The sequence below is a fragment of the Mytilus californianus genome, unplaced genomic scaffold (genome assembly GCF_021869535.1).
Source record: "Mytilus californianus isolate M0D057914Y unplaced genomic scaffold, xbMytCali1.0.p SCAF_12, whole genome shotgun sequence".
NCBI classification, from domain to species: Eukaryota; Metazoa; Mollusca; class Bivalvia; order Mytilida; family Mytilidae; genus Mytilus; species Mytilus californianus.
In genome coordinates this window covers 12,203,979-12,214,685 of record NW_026262604.1, presented here as the reverse complement: position 1 = coordinate 12,214,685, position 10,707 = coordinate 12,203,979, and the positions used below count along the sequence as shown (strand labels likewise).

At 34.2% G+C, this 10,707-nt stretch overlaps 1 long non-coding RNA gene across 1 annotated transcript; it reads left to right on the top strand.

Moving 5' to 3' along the window:
* The first annotated feature begins 7,296 nt into the window (after nucleotides 1-7,296).
* On the top strand, nucleotides 7,297-8,654 carry LOC127721378 (uncharacterized). Its single transcript, XR_007991195.1, has 2 exons — nucleotides 7,297-7,517; nucleotides 8,203-8,654. It is a non-coding gene; the product is annotated as an uncharacterized LOC127721378 (long non-coding RNA).
* Nucleotides 8,655-10,707: the final 2,053 nt, after the last annotated feature.

Below are 10,707 nucleotides of genomic sequence, written 5' to 3'. Positions count from 1 at the left end.
GACAATCTATAAGATTAAGTTTATTCAAATCACCAATAAGTTTACATGGGATACAATCGGTAAATCAATACGAATGTTTTATGTGTAATTGATTTCCTCACTCAGGATCTAAAGGATTATGGGTAATTTCATTGCAAATTACGTCACGTCGTTGGTTGAATTCCCATTGTTTATGACGTCGTAAGCCAATCAAGACATCGATTAGCTTCTGATACGGCGAATTACCTGTGCATGTAATATGTCAATCTAATTAAAATATAGAACTCGGATTTCGTTATACTACATACGAGATCTAACAATGACCCTAATCTCTTTCACTTTTGTGACCTTTTTTTACGTAATATTTGACCCAAGAAAGAATTTATATCGACCAATCAGAATGCTCCTTATGAACGCGACCTAGGAATATGTTTAAGATGGCGACGCAGAAATGGAAAAACGACTTAGAAAACGCATTAACTGAAATTTTGCCTTAGTACAAAGTGAAAGAATTGAAATTTGAGAAGAGACAAATTTTGGAAACTATTTTGGAGATCAAAGAAACTGGCTATGGAAAGAGTTTACACACCAGATACCTGTTCGCTGTTGCAAGGAAAATGAAGGAACACGGTACAGACACTACGTCACTAGGACCGATGGTAAAATCGTAGTCTGCGGTTTCCAAACTTAAGTCTGTACCGATAATCAAGTCCGCATTCAAAGGTAAATTCTCGAAAATAGAGTATTAAAGGTTGACATTTTTCTATCATTGGGAAACTTCTCATGTGTTTATGAACAAAAAATGTTTGTGGAGGATTCACAGTGTACTTTAAAAAACATGACAGTATCCCAGAAAATACATTGCAAGTCTTCCAATGCATTCTCCTACCAAAAAAATATAATTTACAATGTCAATGAAGATATGGGATCAGATAAATCTAAATTCATTAGTAATATAGTATATAGACTAATAGTATAATATAGATCATAATGATATTCTACTGTGTACTTGCAAAGATATACATGTATACCTACGCCTGCACATGCAGAAGAAGTTTTAATATCAGCATACTTTTTTACTTCTGTCACACACTGATACATGTAGATATCATGTGGTGCTCCAGATAATTGTTAGGAGAATTTTTCTGCTAAGAAAGAAATTAATTGTTCACTATTCTTGGACTCGGCCACAGTGGGTCATACTGGCAATTAGTGTTTCAGTGTTCATTAAATATTAGTTGAATGCTTTGTGAGAAAAATAACTTCATCCTGTTTATGTACATGTATGTTAATCAGATATCTGAAATTACAGAAAATACATTTGTATGCCCCCGCAGTATACGTAGCTGAGAGGGCATTAAGTTTTACCCTTGTCCATCTGTCTGTGCGTCCGTCTATCCGTCTGTCCGTCTGTCTGTCCGGCGTAAACATGTCGCACCGTAACTTGAGAACGACTTATCCAAATTTCATGAAACTGTATTTAGTTGTTTCTTATGATGGTCAAACGATCTGTATACTTTTTGGTGAAAATAAGACTAAAACTTTTTGAGTTTATCTCAAAAACAGTTTATGATTATTGCTTAAAACTTTACACACTTCTTAGTTATATTAATCTCAAGATCTGTATACTTTTTGGTGATGATTCAAAATTTTATTTTTGAGTTCTTGAGTATTGTAAAAAAAAAGGGGGAAGGGTTTTTCACATGTCGTGCCGTATCTCAAAAACGATTTATGATTATTGCTTAAAATTTTACACACTTCTTAGTTATATTAATCTAAAGATCTGTATACTTTTTGGTGTTGATTCAAAATTTTATTTTTGAGATATTGATATTTTTTTTTAAAAAGGGGGTTTTCACATGTCGCGCCGTATCTCAAAAACAATTTATGATTATTGCTTAAAATTTTACACACTTCTTAGTTATATTAATCTAAAGATCTGTATACTTTTTGGTTTTGATTCAAAATTTTATTTTAGAGATATTGAGTTTTTTGTAAAAAAAAAAAGAGGGGTGTTTCGCATGTCAGGCCGTATGTCAGAAACTATTTATGATTATTGCATAAAAATTCACACACAAGACGACGGGCGTATCATGCGCTCATGGCGCAGCTTTTTATTTCTACTTTGTGTAGTCTTCGAGAAATACAATATGGAACACCACTGGTACCCTATGGAAAATGCATTAATTGCGCTCTTGTAACCAGTAGCCACTTTTAACACCAACAGCGTAACTGTTTATCTGAGACGAATAGTTTTTTTTTCTCAAAGTCAAGTCTCACATTTAAATAACGTCCCAAGACTTACTTAAAAAGATTAATTCATATTTGAGAAAAAAAAACAATTCGTCTCAGATAAACAGTTACGCTGTTGGTGTTAAAAGTGGCTATTGGTTACAAGAGCGCAATTATTCGTAATGCATTTTCCATAGGGTACCAGACTGAGTGGTGTTCCATATTGTATTTCTCGAAGACTACACAAAGTAGAAAAAATGGGTAGCAATCGTGTTACAAGAAATGTCAACGTTGCATAACAACCAAAAATATATGTAGGGTCATGTGGCAAAAGTTGATTTAAAATACAGTTGAAAAACAACGTCTATTTTTTTCGCTTAATGAAAAGGTCAATTTTTTAATGGCTCCTACGTGCAGACATTAATATATTTTCTATACTTTGTCAAATATGAATTTGATTTTCTGGATTTGTTAAACCTAATTGGATAATTTTTCGATTACAAGTAATTTCCGTCCTGTATCATCCAATCAGAAGCCGTACAAGATTCTATTCAATGGGAAATAGTTTATCACATAAAATTACCGATCTGAGTGTTTTTTAAAGCCTGAAATAGTATTTTAAGGACTTTCCAACATAGACAGAAAATATCGAGTCTCTATAGGTTTAGGGACGATGGCTTTTTTCATTTGCAATGAAGGTACAGATGATGAAATAGCACAATTTTTTGAACATGCTAACAGACACCATGCACTACTAAAATTTACATACGATAAATCATAAACTAAAATGCCGTTTTTAAATTATTGGTATTCAAAGGCCAAAGATTTAGAGAAACATGATTCTTAGACCTCACGACGTTCCCGGAAAAAAAAGTGAAAATCATCAGTACTTAGAGAAGTCCTCGTGCCATCCATCCTCTATTTTCAAAGGCATAATTAACAGAGAGATGTTTCGCTTTAAGAGATGGACGAACGATCCAGTAGATTTGCAAACACAATACGCGTTATTTTCTGAATGCTTTATTAAAAAGGGGATATAAAGAAAATGAATAAAAAAAACTGTTATGCAGGAGGTGACTGCAAAACAGAGAAGTGACACATTAACCCAAATCTGTATTACAGTCGCCACCCTTGGTATTCTCCACAGTGTTTCAAGACAGAAAACACACTTTAAGAACAATTAATATTTTGAAACACTGGGATATATTAAAAGATGACGAATAGGCAAAACTTGTATTTGATAAAAGACCTCTTTTCGCTTTCCGTAGGAATAAAAACTTAAAAATACACAGTAACATCTGCAACTCTTCCCAATTTACATACTGCAAATCATGAAAATATATACTATATTTGTTAAATTGATAAACATGAATAGAAAAGAAATAGTATAGAAAAGTATTAGTCAAACATCACGAGGTGTCAAGCCCCTTATAAAAATTACAGTATTTTTAAGATTAGGGAGCTGCCATTTGATTTTTATGGGGGGGGGGGGGGGGGGGGGCTAGAATGAAAAATTTTGTCCCGCATATTTTTTAAGTTGAAATCTCTGTCCTGCCTTTTTATTTTTCATTCTATTCGGTCCTGCCTTTTTTTTTTAGTTTATCCTGACTTTTTTTTACATAAATTGTCATCCTGCCTTTTTTTGTTGCAAATAATCTCGTCCTGCCTTTTTTTTTACTCAAAACTCCTGTCCTGCCTATTTTTTTCAAATTTCATCCTAGCCCCCCATAAAAATCAAATGGTAGCTCCTTTAAGTGTCACCATGCAATGGCTTGGGCTCCTGACGATGGACATGGCCATGGTCAACTAGTTTATTCTAATTGGTATAAATAGATGTTCGAAACACCTTGTGATCTATGTTGTTGGGGTGCTGGGATAGGATTTGTCAACAATTTATTGAAATACTTGGGGGTAAAAAAAATCTTCCCGGTAAAATGCAAATAAATAATTGCGCTTTTGTATCCTACAGCAAAAAGCAAAATAACAAAAATACCGAACTTCAAGGAAAATTCAAAAAAGAAAGTCCTTTATCAAATGGCAAGATCAAAAGCTCAAACACATCAAACAAATATAAAACAACTGTCATATTCCTGACATAATGGATATATTCCAAGATAGATATTTCTAGGGACAGACAATTTATAATGGCAATGAATTGACTAGATAGGTGAAGGCGTTCGTTTGTTTTTTATTGTTTAACCAAGTTGAACTGAAAAATAATGATACTAGTAATTTTAAATACACGAGGGTATGGATGGGGTTTACAATATATAGAATAATAGTTCAAAAAGTTCAGAATAATGGGCAAACAAATAATGAATAGAGAAGAATAAGCAAAAAAAAATAAAGAATAGAGAATAATTGGATGTTAAAGTTTAAAGAATGGAGAAAAATGGGCAAAATAATTAAAGAATAGAGAAAAATGCTCTAAAGAACTAAAGAATAAAATAATCAAGGACCCCCATACAGACCATCATACACTGGATTGACCATGAACACAACGATAATTGTCATAAGTGTCCCTTCAGATAGCAAAAGCATACTTGTCCAAGGTTACGGGGAGGGTTGATCTAAAAAAAATGTTAACCCCGCCACATCTTATATATGCCTGTCTAAAGTCAGAAGCCGGTTGTCATGGTTGCTGTCTGTTTTTTGTTTTTTTTTTGTTTTGTCGTTAATCAGGCTGTTGTTTATTTTTATTTTAACGGTTTCACATTTTGTCATGTCGTGAGCTTTTATATCTGACTATACGATATGGGTTTTGCTCATTGTTGAAGGCAGTACGGTGACCTATGGTTGCTTCAATCCGCTTCAGTTGGACTATGTTGGATAGTTACCTCATTTGAAATCCTTCCACAGCTCCTTATTTTATATTGGTATTGATATCCTATGGTCTTTTTAGTATACAGTTGCAAAAGAGGGGCGAAAGATACCAAAGGGACATTCAAACTCATAAGTCGAAAATAAACTGACAACGCCATGGCTAAAAAAGAAGAAGACAAACAGACAAACAACACGTCTCTAAGACATATTTTAAATCTTATTTTATAGATTACTACCACAATGAGTCTGTAGGAGGAATTCTGAAGAAAAGGGATTCTGGAGCGACACCTCGTGACTCACCCTTTACTATAAATGTATCTCATTTAAATTTCGTGGAAAGTAAAGCTGAAGTGCTACACGAAAGGCCTTGGTATAAATAATCAGTAGACTAGGCTATGCCTGGCCGCCTTCTCTATACATTGTACGCATGGCCCTCTGAACATGCATTGCGCCTGGCATTTAAAATTACAATTTTTGCCCTAAAATCTAAATAATATTTGTAACGAAATTTTTTTATTTTTGGAATTATAAGATTTAAATTACGAAACAATCATCCTACTTGATGACCCTTGTCCATACATCAATGATAAAATGTGTCTTTAAATTGTTGTACTTAAAAGTAAGCAACTGACCGCTGGCTCTCTGAACATGCATTGGACCGAACATTCAAAATAACAATTTCTACCTTAAAATGTTTATTAGTTTTGTCACGAATTTTTGTTATTTTTGAGATTATAAGAATTCAATATATGACGACCTTTGTCCATACATCTTTTATCAAATGAGTACTTAAATTGTGCGTACGGAAAAGTGAACCTAATGCCTCGTTCACACGTACGTTTAATTCGAATTGAATTCGAATCGAATGCGAATCGAATTCGCTAATCACGTTCACACACTCTTCATTTTTAATTCGAATCGAATTCGAATTGGCTAATTCGCATTATCCAATTCGCATTAGATATACGTTTTTGTTAATGCGAATTAGTTAATTCGCATCAATTCGAATTAAACTGTGGTGTGAACACTTTCTAAATTGTAATTCGAATTACCCGAACAAGTGCTTGGACGGACAGATTAAAAAATATATTATCATTATTTCTTTTAAATTCTTAGAAATATTATTCGTGTCCGCGAAAATGTCATAGGCGAAATCATGACGTCATGGTGGTCATGACGTCATATTGACGTCATATGTGTATGTTCGGACAAGTCCAACATGTCCGACAATAATCTACAAAGGGGTAACACTTGGTCGTTAATGGAGACATTCTGTCTTATCCAGTGTTGGGCGGATGATGCTATCGAGGCCGAATTATCTGGGACGCACAGAAACCGTCATGTGTACGAAAAAATTTCGTATAAAATGAAGGAGCATGGATATGTAAGAAACTGGGATGCATGCCGAACAAAAGTTAAAGCTCTCCGAGTACAATACATGAAGGCCAAACAGCAGAACAACACATCAGGACATGAAAGAGCAAAATTTGCATACTTTGATGAGATAGATAAATTCATGGGCACCAGACCAATAGTACAGCCTGAGCTGGTGGTGAACGCTGGAGCTGAGTATGTGAATGTTGACGACTTAGAGAGCTCAAATGGTAAGAAATAAAATTGTTTTGTTTTTTTGTTTTGTGATGTTGGAAAACTATGCTTGTCAAATTAACAGTTTTGTACATAACAGGTTACTGGGAAAATCTTTCACACGATTAATCGGCTAATCGGTAATTCAGGTGGTGTTTTAAAGTTCTAGTACGCTACAAAATGCACGATTTTATGATAAGATGAAGGCTTACGCTTGGGCATTGTAAGGTTTCGCTTTGAATAGTCCTGGCGCCAGCAAACATGTTTGACCGCGCCATATTCGTTATGTACCTGACCCAAGCCAGGGGACTCGTTCATGCAGTTGTTGTCGTTGTTTCGTATCTGTCATGTTTGTTTTTCGTAAATTCTTTTTTTATGAATTAGTCCGTTCGTTTTCTTATTTTGTATTTTTCGTGTCGGGGCCTTTTATAACCGACAATACGGTATGGTTTTTCCCTCATTGCTGAAGGCCGTACGGTTATCCCTAATTACATACATCTATTTTATTTCAACTTTGGTGGATATTGGTCTCATTGGCAATCATACCACATCTCCTTTATTTTTATATTAGCATTACTATGTTAAAAGGTCCTGTTACGCGGTAAGTGATTTTGGTATTCGATATCCGTCCTTTCGTAAATTATTTACAACACTATTACCGTTAATCGCTTGGAGAAAACAAGTGTTATTTATCTTAATCGAGGGGAATTATTCATAATACTTTTATTTCTTTTTTATAGAAAACGAATCAGCCGAGATAGAAACGTCACAGAATTTCAAAGATGAGATTGATGCTAACTTGGGCCAATTGGCTGAAGAGAAAGAACAGAAAATGGAAATCAATCAAAAGAAACCGATCTCCAAGTCACGGAAAAGAAAGAGGGACGAAACATTTGGTAAATATTCATTTAGGATGTACTTAAGCGAAATTTAAAAAATCATGAGTTTAATATTGATACTGTTTGTCGGAAGAGCATTCATTAAGGAACAAAATAAGCTAAAAATATTGATAGGTTATGGAACTCCTTTTCGAGATATTTTATTTAAAACAAAGGAGGGAAAAGGCTGACGCGTACTTTTGCCTTATATTTGCATTGGTATTATTTGAGCCTCAAATCGAAAGCATGAAATGTAAATCTGCTTAAATTTTAGTAAAAGACCTTTCATGAGTTATTGAAGTCTAATATGTAAAGAAAAATGTTTGTTATTGGGCAAACTAATTATTGTATTAAAGGAAGATTACCAAGAAGTCCGAACATCTGACAATTATTACTAAACCCCACCTAATTTAGTACATATTTAAGAATCTATGAAGGCGTATATGCGCAATCATAAACGCATGACATTTGAGTTTGACATACTTCTAAATATTTTTATTGTTCCGGATAATGAGTTCAAATTTATATTTTCTAAGAATCTTATACGGTTTCAGACACTCTATATCTGTTTTTGATGTACATGCACCTGTAAGTTTTTAAGTGAGTTGAGATACTTAAGTTTTTTAACTTTATTGGATGGTCAAATTGTGGTTGCCTATCAAAGGTACATCACAATGACTAGTAATTATAAATTTCTCTTCAGGTCCGTTTATGGAAACGTTAAAGCAAATGGAATTGTCCAGCACCAAACTGTTTTTAGAGCAAGAAGAAAAAATTAGAAAAGAGGAACACATAATTGAAGAAAAACGCTTGCAATCAGAGCGGCAATTCCAAATGCAAATGTTTGCCATGCAGCAGAAACTGCAAATGCAGATGATGACAATGTTTGGTCAGCAGATATCGTCCGCATTTACCTGTAATGATTCACAACCAACAACATCTGGAAAACCAGCTGCCGACTGCAGTGGTGACGCATCCGGATATAGTAGGCAAGAACCCAATTTCTTTGAAATGCAGGATGCCTTTGATTGCCTTGACACATACACGTACACAAACTTGTAAACATGATGACTGTACGATTTTCAGTTTCGAATTTAGTGTAATAAAATAAATGTTGATAACTAGTAAAGGTTATAATAAAGTTTGTTAGATCTGTCTGAATGTTTTATTATTGGAATGGAACTTAACTGACTATGCGGTATGGGCTTTGCTCATTGTTGAAGGCCGTGCGGTGACCTATAGTTGTTAATTTCTGTGTCATTTGGTCTCTTGTGGAGAGTTGTCTCATTGGCAATCATACCACATCTTCTTTTTTATATTAAGTGGTTTTATGCATACCAGGCTAGGCGTAGTACTAGTTTGATTTTAAGCTTGTACAAAGGTTCATTTCCAAAAATTGTTTTTAGCTAATCTGAATTCATTTGACGTTCTTCTTAGTAGTCGTTACCATCTCAATAATCATCTCCTTTGAAACGACAAATCGGACTGGAACAAACCTTTGTGTGATTTTTTTTTAGAGTATCCTGTACAAGCCTAACAATACATGGCAATCATTTATCCGTCGTCAAACATTGTTTGTGTAATTTAACAAGGTCCACAGGACCAAACAACATGTTTATTTTGAAAATATCTCAAAAGCCTTGAGATTGAGCAAAATTATAACAGGGTAAACGTTTAGTACGATGAGATCTGTATCCTTGGACCATGCTGGTTTTTTTTTCTTGAGGATCAATAGATGCAAATTTATTACACTTTATCGAAGCTTTTTGAGTATTTTGATGTTATCATGATAACAATCATCTTCTAAAAATCAGAAAGTGGATTGGAACCCAAACTTCATATTAATGTTCCTTCGGGTATCCTAAAGAAAAATGACAAGACATTTTTCAATCGTTCGCAAACATGAAAGCTGTTACTTTAGGGTCAAACAATTTTTTTTTGAAGATCGCAAAAATCTAATGTGTGAGCAAATTCTTAATAAGGCAAACAAAATATGGATGTGTGATAACTGTCCCCTTCGGTGGATATTTTCTTTTTAGCATTGTGACTTTAAGAGGGATTAATGAAAAATTGTAAATAAAAAAACCAAAACTTTCAGAGTAGGGGATACCAATAAGGGTAGGTAGATGCAGCCGGTTGTACGAACGTGTCATTAGTCTAATGAGTCATAGAGTCTTCATTAGCCTAATGCTTCATAAAGGCTTAATGAAGACTTAATGACCCATTAGGCTAATGCCACGTTCGTACAACCGGCTGCAGAACACAGTGTCACTAAGCACACATACCTTTTGTCTGCCCAATTGGTAAAATTGTTCAACCTAAATACATCTGTCCATAGAGGGTTTAAAAATCTCAAATACCGTTATATTTTTTCTTTCTTATATACAACTTGCAGTGAGTTATTTTTGCCGTGAAATAACCTATGTATCCATAATGAAGAGTTACGACACAAACAAACGAAAACAACAAATAATAAACATGACTTTGTACCGACCGACAAAAAAAAGTTGAGTACAAATGAACAATACTTTTTCGAAATGGATAAATTGTGTATTTTTGGAAAAGTGTAAAATTGGCGTTATTAGATATACACATATTTAATTTATTTTAATGTAAAATATCGTACATATTCTGAGTTTTAAATTATCAGAGCATATTATGAAGTTAAATCTAAATTACATGTCATCAAATTGATACTTTCTCGATCATAAAGTTTCATACGATTACGTTCACTGAAACAGGTACTCTGCTATCGCTTTTCTTATGTTTTTAGCATCACCTATTTGTCCTTCGAAATTTCCGCAAATAGCCCTAGCATTTTCAACGTCCCTTGTCACTTCTTCATCAAACCACTCTTCGATACAGACGTCCTTGTTGATTTCACAAATATTGTGGAGAATAACACAGTCTGCAATAACATCCAACAAAAATGGAAGCTGCCCATCAAATCGCTTGAGTAGTCTTCTAAACCGGGCCTTTAATCGGCCAAAAGAATTTTCTACGACCATCCTTGCACTAGATAGTTTGTAGTTGTATGTTTCTTGTATTTCCGATAGTTTTCCTTTAAACGGGGTCATTAACCATGGTAGAAGTGGGTAGGCGGCATCTCCTATCAAGTGAATAGGAACCTGTGTGTTATTTAGATTTAACACCTTCTCTGGGAAAAATCCTTGGTTTCCAATTTCAAAAAGGGAAGAATGTCTGAACA